Consider the following 12,842-nt stretch of genomic DNA (forward strand, 5'->3'; position numbering starts at 1 on the left):
AAAAATGAAGACAGAAAGCACTTATGGCTATTCTATTCTTATATCAAAAAATACTATCACAGTGTTTGTGTCCTTGTAATACAATTCCAGCTGTAAATTGTTTCAGCCCCAGCCACCGTGGCTGCAGAGGAGTGTCCACTGGGGAGAGATGACCTTCACTGTGCCGCCGGTGACAGAGCTAAATCAAAGCCGCTGCTTGTTTAAGACAGCCACTGTGCACTGACTGCATAGCCCCTGGTGAATTATTTAAACATGAAATGAAATGACCTCTGGCACTTTGAAGACAGCAGGGATAGGGCATGGAAAAGACAGGGAGAGAGAGAGAGGAAAAGGTAAGGGGGCGGGCAGAGAGAAAGGGTTTTACTGTATGTTTGAGACTGAAGGACGGAGGAAAGATGAAGAAATGGGGGGAGAGGGAGAAACCGATCCTTCAGAGTCTGCAAGGGTTCATGTTTGAGGTCTTTTCCAACCTGTTGGCACAGTGACTCGCCTTCTTACTCTCCACTTTTACATGTGGACGGTAAGGATGTTTTTGGGGATATTAACATGATAACATGCGAGCCAGTCTTTTTCCTCTTCAGGAATGTTTGGAGGTTAAGACTTAGCTTGAGGTTAAGGTGAGGGGCTGGGTCAGTATAGCGGCGGCTGTCGAGATTAGGGTTAGCGGCTATGGAATGCGTTATGTCAACGAGGGTCCTCACAGGTACAAAAGTACAAACCTGTGTCTGTGTGTGTGTGTGCTTGAAAGAGGTAGTCGTTTTCTTACAAGCAGAGAAGTCAACTCTGATAACATCCTTCTGAAAGCTATTCAAGCAGGATATTCTGTTATGCAACCAGTCCTGACTTCCATTCATACTCAATTATGCATTAGTGATTAATGTTGAAGGTGAGTGTTCGGTAAGCGCCAGTACAGAATGTTCATGTAGCCCAGTGAAACGTAAGGTGACAGATCAGGGCTAAGGATGAGTGTTTAAGTGTTTACCTTGGACTCCACAGCCCCGGGGTTATGTCTAGTATTCAGACATGTTTGTTATTTCACCTTGACCCTTCCCCTTCCCCTGACCCTCACCGTGAGGTTAGTTGTTTGAACGCCACAATAATTTCCATCTAGACATGTTTTAACAATAACTACAGTGATGGGTCATCACTGTAGATAAAGATGTTAAGGTCATTGACAGGTTGCAGAATCATTTTTCTTCCATCTTCAGTTACCCATCCATCCTCTCCACTACCTGCACACCGTCTGGATGACTGACAGCTTGGCACACCGGCTGACTTGTCAGCTGTTTGGTTGACCTGATTGGATGGCAGGCTGAATATGAACCTTCCCGTCTAGCTGGTGTTACCTGGCAGATTCTCACCCTCCAACTAAACCTGACACGGGAATGTGTGGTACCACCTTAATACCGTGAGATTGTCCATTCAGGTATTATGGGAAGTTTTACAAGCGATGGGGTTTGGTGGGTCAAGTTACGTTGAACACAACAAGCACTGAACGCAACGTTAAGCCAACTATGAAAAGGGGAAAGTGTAGGACCACATTATTATAGGCAAGTTGACAAAGGGGCTTACTGGTATGACAGCTTGAAATGCCACATTCTTCTCCAATGAACACACACACACACACACACACACACACACACACACACACACACACACACACACACACACACACACACACACACACACACACACAGATATCTGTTATTTTAAATGCTATTATATGTAAGTGTTTCTTAACCCCACTCTCTCTTTGACTCTCGCGATACACAATACACTCCCGTAGAGACTAAAGTATATGAGACACTGATGATTGTTCAGTGGCAGGTAGATGTGGAAATGTTTTGCTTAACAGCCAACTGGAAATAGCAGCTTAAGCATCTGTCACCTACAGTCCAGCTGCTGCAGGCACATGAGCAGCAGTCACGGAGCTACAGCAGTCACCTACACAAGCGTTGATGAAGGCCTTCACTTATGGTTATATTTTTCAAGAGCACGCTTTGACAAATTTGAAAAATGTTCATATTTTGGGCAAAATCTCACTAAAGCCACAACAATTTACGCATTAATGTCACAAACGTGTGTTTTAACACAGTGGTTGAGACAAGCCAGCACCACATTCAAACTGGAAAGAAAGAAATGCTCCAGAAATGCATTCCAGAAAAATTAGGGGGGAAAAAAGAAAGAAAAAAAAAAAAGGTATGACATCATCTCTCCAACTGAATTCATGCACATCCTAATGAATCTGAATGTTGTTTTACATCAGCTGTAGACTGTTCTTTGTGTTCCTTTTGTCTTGGCCTGTCAACATTTGTTTAACTGCGGAGGACTCTGAAGTGCCGTGGCAGATCGTCATCCCGGCTTTTCACGTCTAGTTATGTCAGCAGAGAGGGAGAAATGTAGAGCGATGGTGGGATTTTTTTCCTTTCCAAATTGGTAACAAATAGGCATTTACAATTTTGCAGTGGAAGGGGGAATTACACCGCCGTTTAACCACCGTAATCATAAACAAGAACTCTGACCAAATTTCTGTCCTACAACACAATGATCATTTGTGAAATAACACTAGCTCCCTTATAGGAGGAAGGCTCCATATGAATTATACCATGTTACGGCCATGCGATTTCCCACAGGCGAGCCATTATGTATTTACCATACACCATTTCATTGGCTTTTTTCATTTCAAGATGAGCATTCTGTGCATGACTCATTTTGTGTACAAGACAACATTCCAGCTATGTTTCCAGAATGAGGCAGGCAGGACTCATAAAAAAAGGAATCCCTGCAGCACATACACACATCAACACCCCACCCCCACCAACGCACACAACCCAACAGAGCCCATAGTCTATTCATCCTCTTTGTGCACTTGCCCATATATCATAATACACTTATTAAAAAAAACAGTATTTTTGGCGACTGCGTCTGCGCACTTGTGTCCATGAAAGAGACACTGGAGTAAAGGAGTTGGACAAAAGGACTGAGATGGAAAGTGTGGGTTTCGAGGAAGGTGGGGAGGGGGGCTCTTATTGTATTAGAGCATCAAGGACTTCAAACTGGCCCCTCCTTCTGATGCTCTCACGGAGAATCACTGGGCGAGTGCCGGGACCTCCTTCTGTCGCTGACCCCCTGCATGCCTCATTAAATCCCTTAACTTTGTCATAGATTCATCCCATACACACACACATACCGTATGTACACAAACACACACATGTATAATACACCCGGTGCCCCGTGTTTACACCCCCAAAGATGCCCCCGGCCCACAGCACTGCCATATGTCCACCACGCAGGCACTGGCAGCGCCTCGCTGCTTTGTACTCTCTGCACACACACTCCAACCTACAGCGACATGTGAGAGAGACCCTGCAGAATGACTGGCAGGCAGCAACAAAGCACCCCAGGCGGTGGTGAAGGGTGGGGATTCAGTGGATCACTGTGTCCTTACAGCGATACTATTTGACTGGTGTGGACATGTTCGTGCACAATCTGATACAGAGAGGATATCAAGTGTGAAAACGTACGTTTTGACCTTTTTTTCACTCAATGGGTGACCTATTTGTGACATATGGGCAAGCTCTGTTTTTGAGGGCTGTGCTTGTTGCAAATTAAACCGTATGAAAACATTTTTGTATATTGAATAATTTAATAGCCCAGAGTTTTTTTTCTGAGTTTTTTCAGATATTTTTTTCAACTGACAGCGCCAAGAGGTCATGTTGACATTTTGCTTGAGCAGCTGTGGAAAGTATTCATAATGTCCTGGTTACTTGATGCCTCTGCTTGCCTGATCACTCTCACCTTTTGTTTTTCATGTGGAGAGAAATCAAACTGCCATATGTGGATTATAAATGCTTGTCAAGAGCTTGTGTTGCAGTAATGTGTAACGCTCTCTGGTCCACTTCTCATGTTACATGTTACACCTTATGTGCGAGTTGCGCTCAGTGAGAATCAACAACGTCTCTGCTGGTTACTGGGTGCAGCAGGCTAATCATTTGACAGTGTTGGTTTTCCATCATCCAGGTCATGGAAACCATTGACAAGAGTCCACTAACGGATATATTCTTGTCACTCAGGATCTTATTTTAAAGGATGAAGAAACCTTTCCACAGTAACTTCACTCTACTTCCAACCCCATGATCGGTTCAGGGTTAATGGTTAGAAGCCAGGGATCCGTCATAAAGGGAAGCAGCGTCATATTACACAAATGAACATAGCATCCTAAATTGCGGATACATTTTGCACTGCTGTTAGTTTCGATGGGTGAAATGTGTCAAAATTAACAGGAGAGGAAATTATCTCATGTCGTAAGGCATGGCTTGTACAGTATGTTGCAAGATTGGTCAAACATTATGTGTATTGGGGAAAATGTCAAATAAAGACACATACAGCATGAGATTGACATACCTTAAATATATCTTGTGATTGGAAGTCAATTGCCTGATAGTGATAAGAAATGAAAGGAGAACAATGAGGTGAGAGTTTCGAGGTAAAGCGGATGTATACGCATGAGATAAGAGGAAAGGCGTGGTTGAGTGAACAATGAAGACGGGTCTCCCTCCCCTCCCTCACTGTGCTGCTGCGCTCTAACGTTCTGTTCCCCGGCAAACCGGACTGGTGAGCCTCTGGAACAGGTAGAGCCAGCAGAGTGACTCAGCACCGGGCACTGGGACGTGACCCAGATCCACCACTGCTGTGAATTCCTGATGGAGAAGTGTCAGGCAAAGCGGGACGGGAACGCACCATCACTCCAAACTATTACTGACATTCAGAGGCAACGAAGGAACAGCCTCTCTGGCACTACTTAGCAAGACAGCCAACTCAGCTGATGCTCAAGGGAAGGCAGAGAGGGAGTGAGGTGGGAGGAGAGTTGCCGTGCGTGAGTGTGTGTGTGTGTGTGTGTGCATGTGTGTGTAACTCTAAAGAGGTAACCTCCCAGAAAGGTTCGCAATAAGTTTCTTTCCGAAAAACAACAAGAAGTTATCCCTCATATTTTTGCCGTACGGCTACCAGTGCGAGCTGCTGGCTTTACCCCTGACCCTTACTGCACTGCTTATTGAACACAGCAGGCTTAAGGAGAATGATAAGATTACACAAGTGCATGCGCAAAAGAAGTGGGCAAGTAGCGTAACACACAGCGTGCATTTGTAAATTCACACTAATATGAGATTACATCTAATTAACCAGCTTAACTAACAAGATCTTACTGCAGAAAACTCGACAGACAAAGTATTATTCCGACGCAGCCTGCTGCAGAACATGGAATGTAAAACACTCCTTTGAGATCAGACGTCCTGTGTTTTTCTTCAAAGCGTGCCTGTAAGAGGGGAAGGGGTGAGGGGGGGGATGCTTGTAATGGGAGAGGAAAGGCAGGCAGACATTGTAGACAACTCAAGTCGTCCTGTTCCTCGAGGATTTTCTGTGGTGAAAACGACTCGGTGAAGAACAAAAGTGTCTCTTTTGAAGACCCCTGTGAGATATTTTTGACGTTCCGAGAAATCCATTTGCGTTCCGTGACAAATCGATACTACTTTCATGTCTATTATTATGCAGCTATATCAAGGAGCTGGTAAGCATGGCTCAGCATAAAGACTGGAAACAGGGGGAAACAACCAGCTCTGTTTTAAGGCGACAAAAGCTGCCTTCCACTACTTCCAAATTTGGTAATAAACCATCTAATACACAGGACATGAATATAGCAGGTATGGCAGACCAGAGTAGCCAGTCTGAAACTTGTGATGGATGTTTACAATGTGTTGTGCCAAAGTCTGTTGAACCATTGATTAATGTTTCCCCTTATCTTAACCCGGACCAGCAGTTATCTCTGCGAGGCCTAAACATAACCACAAACCATGGAAGGCAGTGGCGTATACTGTGCTTCTATGGGAGGGAAACACTATTCAAAGGGGAATAGACCATTTTTCTTCCAAAGAAGTTTGACTGATTTGTGGGTTTGTATAAATCAGGAGCATCATCTGACTGCTCATGCCTCTTGCCCCATGTGATTTCCCTCTTAGCGTTGCTCATGTGTTGCAAGATCTCGACCATTAGGACCGCAGTGTAATTAATGTTGGGAAGGAGAGACAAACCTTTCAGGATCCAAATTTGAATAAACCAGAAGTTTCCTTCAAAGGAACAGTCTATATACACTTCTTTGCTTTCTTGCAGAGAGTTGGATGAGAATTTCATACGATTTGTAAAATGAATCTACAACCAGCAGCCAGTTAGTTTGGTTTAATTTGTTGTTAGCTAACATAAGACTAGGAACAGCAAGGCTGGCTTTGTCTAAAAGGAATAACCTGACTGACTCTTTAATCTGTAAAAAGTGTCCACCTTTGTGTTTTTTGCATGGGCCAATATATGCTGGACTATTTGGACTATTTCCTAAAATATTTCCCTGAATGTCAAACTTTAAACTAATTCCTATGACTTTTTCCAGAACTGGCTGAATACGACACTTTGTTATCAACTTATGTGGAAAATCTATGAGTGATTTTAGACTGACGTGATATTAAGTTATTTTTCAAGCCTGACAGTGAAGGAGAGAGAGAGAGATGTTGGGGAGACGGAGCTGCTGTGGAAACGAGGTAACTGTTGCATCAGCAGCTCAGATTCACTCGTCAGCATGTTTGTGCCTGCAGCTCTGTATTTACAGAGAATCTGTTGGCTCAAAAAAACTGAATCGGTGTGTGTGTGTGTGTGTGTGTGTGTGTGTGTGTGCACATTAGATAATATTCTTACAGCAACTGACATCTTCCCCAAGCACTCTGCCAGGCCTCAGTCGCCTAACACGGCAGTGCGACCCTCCACTTGAATCTGATTGCGCCACACACCCCCTGCTGTCTAATGAGAGGATTAGACACTACATATTTGTTACGCTCCCCTGTTGAGCTTACCCCCTTCCTCTCCCTCTCCCGGTCTCCTCCTCCTCCTCCTCCACTCAGGCACACTGCTGCGTTTATGGCCGTCTGTGGTTCAATCGAGAATCTACTGGCCTGCTGACACATGCAAAGCACAAACATTAACGCATGCGCCATGCAACCTCTAAACGCCTATATGCACCCACACATGTGCGCACATAAAAGTCATGTGTACACACAAACCCAGGCCTCGCACAGTAAAGGCGATATTTATGCTCCAAATGTTTTGGTTATGAAAGTGCTTGGGCTGGATGGGGGCCTCTGTTTCCCCCTCACAAAGCTGCTTGTCCTCTGTTGTGTGTGAACCTTTAGACGGATCTGAGGAAGATCAGCAGCACCCTCCCAGTTTGTCGATAAAAATATAAAGCTGAATCAGACCTGCCAGTATAATTACAGGCAGGAATCTGAAGAATGCTGTGATCTGAACTGAGCCTGACACCACGTATATAGGGCCCCATGCAGCTGATTTGCCCCCTCCCACAGTGGGCGGGTCGACGTGGGAGATTTTGACCTTGCTGTTAGCGGATGCCATTTGTTATAAATTGAAACCTTTTCCACAGCTTTCCTAGCGTAGAACACATCTGGTAGATCGTGTTTTGGCCGATATTACGCCGATTCTTTTGGAGACGGGCCCCGCAGTAGTGGAATTGCATCACACATTTTACAACCCACTTTCTCGGCACGCTCCGAGCCAATGAGATGCAGTTTGCGCTTGTGTTCCTGAGGTTTACCATATACAGCCCGTGGTGTGCTCCGCTCTCCTCCATCCAGAACAGAAAGAGGCCATGTCACTTATCTGAGGAATTCACCCTGAACATGTCCTTTTCATAAACACTCCCCTGTGGAGCTCATCCCTCTCTCTCACACGTATACACACCCCCCTCTGGATGTACACAGCGTGCTTTATGAGCGGCAGAAAGCAAAACCGACGCAAGACGGTGTATAACTTCAACAATATCCATCATGCAAATCCTACACAACCACAACACCACCTGGAACCTCCATAAACTGCCCACATTGCTGACATAGTTCCCCCCTCTTGGTGCTTTTCAGTGTTCACCAAACAGGTGGTCCTCATTAATGCTCGTCCTGAAAAATGAGTGGAGACGTAGATTAACGCGTGCAGGCTTTTTACTTTCACGAGGTCCTGAGAAAGACTTCAGATCTGCAGAAAATTCCTTGTGGGGCAAACTTGACACAGGAACTGATAGTAGTTTGTGGAGGTAAGGAAATTATTTGTCTCTTCCTCACAAGGATAGATGAATATCTGGCAAAAGCATAAAACACACAGAGGCACGGCAGCACAGAGGAAAGTTGTGTTTTACTCCGGGATGGAATTCCAGCTGCCTGGTTCCCGACTGATCTCAGCGATGAGGAGAATGTCAGAGTACGACGACAGAGATAAGAATGGCACCTGGAGAATTTATTCTGGAGCACGTTCATGTTCTTCAAAAGGAACAGATAGGAGTAAACATCCTCTCACGTACAATACTGTCACAGTACTATACTTTCTACACGCTTCCGTTAAAGATAGGAAGATATATGAGCATGAGCTGAAAGTCCAACGTGCTCGTGTTTTGTTTAACTGGGTTCACGAGGCATTCAAATATGCTAAATACTGTACATCGGTGTGGCTGCCTGCGGCCCTTTATGTGCTCACACTGATGTATGTGTGCCTGCAAGTGTGCATACGAGGAGTGTAACATGACACCCAGGTCTCCCTGGGGGGACTGGATCTCTGACCCCATCTGGAGATGCCGACTTCCAGACTCTCCGAAGGCCTGGCGGCTAATGGAACATGAATCCAGATGATGTGTACAGACCAATAAACCAATTAGCCCCCCCCTTTCTTCACCCAAAATACAATAACACGCACAATCAGAGAAGATTACTAATGTATGACCCCGACAGATATTTCTGAATCCCTGTAAGATTTAGGACATCATGCGGTTGAGATTTGATGTAATTAGATCACAGCTGGCGTTTTGCCTATTCTCAACAGGAAGCAGGTGAAACTAATAACCCTAACGACGTCCCTGCCCAGTGTGCCAAATCGCACTATAAAGGACCCCGAAACTGAAGGAGCTAAATGGAATTCAGCCATCTTTAATGATGTTATTTATACCTGTGACATGTCAGAAGGTCTGCCGTGAAAAATGTTTGAAACCTCAGATGGTTGAAGAAACCGCAGCCACAAAACTCAGCTGACATCAAATTCATGCAATCACATGACATCAATGTTATCTCACCTGGCCCGCGTGTCAGACATGTTGAACAGTAGCTCGTTTTACATGCACATCACACACACAACTGCATGTTTTTCTGTTATTTTCTCTCCTCAGCTCCACTCGGATCACAAACGACGTGTTTGTCTGAGTCTTAAAAGGCAGAATATCTTGATGACAATAAGGTAAGGAACCTGGAACCAATCCTCCAGTGAGTGCAGGGATCTACAGCTTCGTCGCTGTCATCTCCACGAGGAGGTTTTTGTCAACAACTCCGGCACACATGATCTGAGCTGTGTTTGTTTTGCGAAGCTGGGAATGCAGCTCACACACACACCCCTTCGTGTCTCCTCCCTGCATGCTTGCTTGTATGTGTGCATGCACTGTATTTTCCTGTACTGTACACATTCTCTCTATATATACATTGCATTCTATATTGATACTGAACACAAGCAGGAGAGAGAGTCGGATTGGTCTTCAAATACCTTCCACTTTTAGCAGAGGTCACCATCATATCTCCTCCTCAATCAGTGAACTGGATAGCAACTGTCCTATGTCTCTGTGTGCTACGTGAAATCATTAACAATGCATCTGGAAAGCATATATCCATTAAGGTCTAGCAGCTGGGACGGCTCCACCCCTCACAAAGCCTATGGACCACTTGCGACAAGCTGAAGTGTCCATTACCGTGGTACTAATTCATTATTTCTAAATACTATTTAAGTTCTCACTCATTCGGGCAAATCGCTTGCATTTATCGGGTTTAAATGCAGACGGTGTCGGTGACCAAACTGTTGCATTGTCCGCGCCTCTCCTTCGTTTCCATTAAGGTCTATATGTATTGTACATATACATTCCTCAGCCACAGCTCCATCTGTTTGTAGGAAGAATGGAGAGGCCCTCAGCAGACCCCTGAGAGGTTTAAAGTATGCCGGCCTCCTGCAGTCTCCAAGCAAACACACTGAATACTCCACTCTGCTCTGGCAGGCCGGTTTTAATTCAGCTTGGGCCTCTTGAGGAGGTGAACTAGTTGGACCCCAGCCAGGTAAATGGCTCAAACTAACATCCATGAGCCATCAGAAGACATCGCCCTCAACCTCCTCATGCCTTTTGCTGCCTTCAGTCTTTGTTTGTAAAATACAACCTTTTATCCAGTCGTATGGGGGACATACTCGTCCTTGTGGGAGATATGACCATCAGCCCGCCACCTTTACTGTGCTATTTCCTTTATTTCCCAAAGATGACTCATCCAGTTCCCTCCCCCCCGAGTCTCTCCTGTTATGGCTTGAAGCGTCCGGGGAGAATCATTGTTGGCAGTGTGGCCCTTCTGCAGGCGGTGCCTCTGATTTACTGATTGATTTTAGCATTAACGACCAAGCGCACACACACAAGTGGGCACACACACACACACACATGATCTATTGTCCGGCTTCTCCTGTGGCTTTAAGATAAAGCAGTTACAAGCCAAACCTGGAGACTGGAGGCTTGATAATACATGGATGTAACAGAGGAGGCAGAGTAGAGACATGAGCACGGACGTGTGGAAAATGTGAATTTACATCTTGTTTCTATTAGTGGCATTTTCACTCCCAACTCCATCGTATTTCTGAGGTCAATCAAGAAATCATATAGGGACTCAGCTGTCACGGATATAATTTTCCTGAAAGCAGCTGCAATCAATATTTTTTTTTATGATGACAATGTATCAAATAACAAAGTGAAAACACTTGAACGTGAAGGGGGTCGCTTGTAGTGACGAACCTACAGAGAATTATCATCTGAATATGCGGCTTTAACAGGACGTCCGACTGCACCGTTCCAAGTTGCGACGTTGTGGAGCATCGAGCAGCTAAAGAGCCCGATATTTCCCCGATGACTTAGACCACTTTTAGAGGCGGACCGCAACACTGAGAACAACTGTAAATAAATAATAATGTGATTCAATATCTGCTGGATGTGCAAATAAGCAACTCTTTGCTAATGTAACAACTGTGCCGCATCAACATAAAAAGTGATGGCTTTCTTTGTGTTCACATCTTAATAATAACAATACATTTCATTTTTATAGTGCTTTTGCAAACTCAAAGACACTTACAGAAAAACAAACAAACCAAATCTTGTTTCTGCGGCGGTCTTACTTATAACCAGTAGCTCGTGGCTAATTAGCAACCATTAGATACACGCTGTGTAAGTGACACGAGTCAGTTCGTTGACTTTCTACATCTTCTCTACTTATACACCACATATTAGAATGTTGCACTAATGTCGTTCTGTCACCAAAAGTTACATAGGCTCATTTTAAAGTCTCTCTTCTCTTCTTGATTTGAACCATCCGCCTCTTCCCTCTAAACTGTGTTGCTTGTTCTAGAGATCTTGAGACCACAAGAGAAACATACGATGTAATGAAGGAACTGTTGAGGGGCTGTGTGCTTTATAGCCCTGAAATCATGACCTGCAGGCATGCACTAGCCATGAGGCTTACTTAGAAAACGACAGGTCCAGAGATATAACAAATATATAGCCGTAATATAGATAAGGGTAAGGAACCAATCAATTTGAAATGAGGGAATCAGTTCAGTGTCGCATGACACAACTGAAAGGAAATGAACATTTTAAAAGTATTTCTTGAGAGGTTTTTCTTTTAAAAGCAAGGTCAACTTCTATGTGTTCAAATGTACGTTTAAGTGTTTAATTTGTCCATTAGTTCTAAGAGGAAAATAGCAGCCACATGGTAAGAAAGCATGAACCTGCTCATTACTGAAACATGACTCATATACACTTGACTTATTACATAATACAGACACGTGTCCCTCGTTGGAAACAGCCATGTATTTAAATATGACGACTCCACCAAGAACCAAGAACAAATAACATTGCATTTACTTTCAAAAACAGAGAGAAAAACAACAATCAGACTAGCAGGTGACTGAGAAACAAATGTGTTTGCCTACAACTCTACTGGAGCTGCTCTACTGGTTTCAGTGAACAATAACACACTACACTGTCCACCATGTTTAACACACTAAACTGCATGATTTCAACTATTCATTTGTGTTGAGGTACTGTAAAGTTTTTCACCATAGCGTTGCAATTAACTACATACATGCATTAATTGTTACGTATTTTGTACTCTATTCAACAAATTGCATGTTTGCATCTTTTAAATCCTCCCCATTAATTAATTTTCTCTGTCGACAAGGAGAGGAGAGTTATTAAAATGTTAAAAACTCTTCTCTCATGTCCTCTGTCTTCATTTTTTAGAAAATGTAAATGGTCCTCAGAATGTTTGCATCTGGCCTGTTTTCCCTGTGTTATCTCTTGTGAGTAACCACCCTGACAAGAGTGATGGTTACAGGGTTCCTCTCAGGAATGAGAGTGAAGCAGATACAGGGCCGTAACTGAAGCCATCCTGGTGTTTAAAACTGTCGGCACTGAATGTTATATGTTGGGATGTTGACACAGCTGTATACAAATTGGCTGGACGTACTCATCTAAATCTGACCTTGTGGCCCCTCTGCAGTGTCTCATTGCTGGAAAGAAGAGCCAGAGAGGGAGTAGAGGTTGAATATATAAAAGTTAACCAAATAATGCTTCGGAGTATGAAGGGGCTCAAAAGCAGTGAAGATCCAGAACTTTGCTTCAACACACCCAGGGAAACACTGCCATTGGTCAGGTGATCACACGTCTTATGCAACTAAGG

This window comes from Eutrigla gurnardus (assembly GCF_963514095.1).
Source record: "Eutrigla gurnardus genome assembly, chromosome: 1".
NCBI lineage: Eukaryota > Metazoa > Chordata > Actinopteri > Perciformes > Triglidae > Eutrigla > Eutrigla gurnardus.